Source organism: Brassica oleracea, chromosome C3 (assembly GCF_000695525.1).
Source record: "Brassica oleracea var. oleracea cultivar TO1000 chromosome C3, BOL, whole genome shotgun sequence".
In the NCBI taxonomy this organism is placed as follows: Eukaryota; Viridiplantae; Streptophyta; class Magnoliopsida; order Brassicales; family Brassicaceae; genus Brassica; species Brassica oleracea.
The window spans coordinates 49,854,259-49,857,127 of NC_027750.1; positions in this window are offsets into that span (position 1 = coordinate 49,854,259).

A 2,869-nucleotide genomic window follows, 5' to 3' on the forward strand; every position below is an offset into this window, starting at 1 on the left:
TAGAAGGTGAAGGAGTGGAGTATATAAGCGGATTTTGCTGAGTGGGGAGAAGACCAAGCAAACAAAAGATAGTACGTGCTATTAAGTTTTAAAAAGAAAATGTAAAAAAAAAAATCCGGATCCTTCGGGACAGTTATCATTTATGATTTCATTTTTTAGTTTGTTTTTTCTTTTCTAAGAATAGAGTTACTTGAAGAATAGTTGTTTTATAATCTTTGTACTTAAAATAGAGTTATATACCAATGAAATCTTATTTGTTTCGATACTAGAGAGAGACAGATTTTACAATTTTGAATTTTGGATTAGATTTGTATTAACTGAATTTAATAATTTGTCCCCCATGAAAAAAATGGATATGAGATTTTAAATTGGATTATGTCTTATCTAATCATATTTAGTTGAACAAAATAAAGCCAAATTTTTATTCAACATTGATTTTATTAGAATATTCTTTTAAGTTATATATATACTTTGTTATTAAAATGTTGTGTTAAATTATTTGAGTTATTATTATAAAATCATATATAGTAAAAAAAACATGTTTCTAATTCAGAAGTTGGGAATCAGTTTTGGAAAGTACATGTCCAACCTTCATTTTCGAGAATGTGAATTTTTATTGGAGTTAAATCAAAGTTCTTAACTAAACCTAAAGACTTGCAATGCAAGCAACCGCAGGATATCTCTCTTACTTGCCTTATTTCACAAGGAACAACAAAAGAATTTTGGTTTATCTTTGAACCTCCCGATAGGACGATCATTAATTTTGTCTATGTGTTTTCTTTTTGTTTTCCTTTTCTGCTGATTATTTTTGTCATGGTCTGAACTTTTTAACACATTGAATATGAACATATTAAACAGTCTTCTGTACGTGAATCAATTTAGATGCTTGACAAAATTAAGATACAAATGAAGTTGACAGGTTTGAATCATATTAGATGCTAGACAAAGAAAAAAAGCAAATGAAAAGTTGATCTTTTTGGGAACTTATTGTGAACCAACAGATTTAAGGAGCCAGAGTGGACGTCAAGGATCCTCCTACAGGAGTTGAAGCGACGATCTTACTCTCGGGGAACCGAACCGATAGGCATGTTCTTTTTACGGTCGACGCAGCGGTGAATGACCAAAATTATAACTAACTTCTTGCCCAAATATGTGGAGAACACCGCTGGCAGCCGTACTTTCCACCATTAAAATCAGACGCTCTCGTTTAGCTATCACTGTTTTACACAGCGTCACGGAAAATACCAGCGGCCCTTGTAAAATGTAATCGCAGCGGCAGCTCGTTTGTTCTCCACTATTTATTTTCCCGATTTTGATGCGTAAATTTTGAGACGCTGAACGCTGCGACAGCGACCGTAAAAATAACAGGCCTGATGTCAATCTCCCAACAACAGCAAAGGATGAAATCTCCTGCTGTTGTTGAGTTTTGCAGCTAGTTCTGTTTATGGAGATCAGTTGGAAACTAGCTGTTATGAGAATGTACTGCAGTTTTTGGGATCTCATCTGCTTCAAGCTCTATGTATGTAGAAGACGATGCTGGTTCCGAGGACAAACCTATGAAACAATGGAATGAGATTCTCCTCTTTGATGGGCCCATAATTTTAATTTTTATAAGATATGTAGTAAAATAATTTTAATTTTTATAAGATATGTAGTAAAAATTTCTATATATTTAATAAAAATAAAATAATAGAACATATCAAAAATAATTTTTATATAAACTATTTAAACTAATGCAAAATATCAACACAAACTGTTTCAGTTAGTTACTTATATATATCTTTTCAAAAACTTATAATTATTACAACAAATATTTATTAAAAAATTAATATTTTCTAAACCTTGTAAACTCGGAATTATCCTAGAATAAAAGTACAACATTACGCATTGTTAATCAGCCTTTTGCAAAAAGAAAAAAAACATATTATGTATTTTGCAAATGTACAACATTTATTCTCTTTTGGTTTTACAAGAAACTGCTTCAACGAAGTGGTCAGATCAACGCTACATTTCCAGTCCATCCAAGTATCTAAAAGAATATGAATAAGAACTTATTTAACTCTCAGACACACACATATCCAAAGTAAGATCATATTATATAGAATATAAAAATTCTATTGAGATGAAAAAGGGCTAGTCTATGCAAAGATGTACTTGCCTCTCAAGCTTAGTCCCTTGCAGATAACACCTTTTTTATTGGACGAGACTCTATGCAATCTTTATCCTAACTTCCTACTTCTATTTTAATACTAGTTAGAGACAGATCTGATCTAAAGAAACCAAAACAAGGAAGAGTGCATAGATTTATATGAATCGAATCCTCAATGTGACAATGACTTAACCAAGAAAACTACCTTTGGATTCCGTAACAACTCTTGCAATGAAAATACTTTAGCTTAATTATAAGACAAAATCTTCTTCTCCATCCTCTTTCAACCACTGATGAGTATATCACATTTTTCCTCTCGCTCTGATTGTAAAAAAGTACGTACTTCCTTTTTAGTATGTACTTGGGAGATCTTCTAAACCGTAGCACCAAATCTCCACTTACTCTATTTTTTGGCTTCCCTTTTTCTTTTTGGTTAACGTTGCTTCTCGTAGAGAAGAAGCTGTGGCTGCAAGTGTCCTTTCTTGCACATAGAAAGTACATCACTCCAGCTACCGATCACCTGAAGATATGTTAACACATCAAACGGGTGATAAACGTGGAATCCTGTATATGCCTTCAAAGTCAAGTGTATTTTCAAAACTCTTATTACCTTCATCGTACATGATCCACCGATCGTGTTGATGACTATATGCAAAGCAATGATAATGCTGTCCATAATAGCAAACCTGGAGTTTAAGAAAGCGCAGAACAACAACGTAA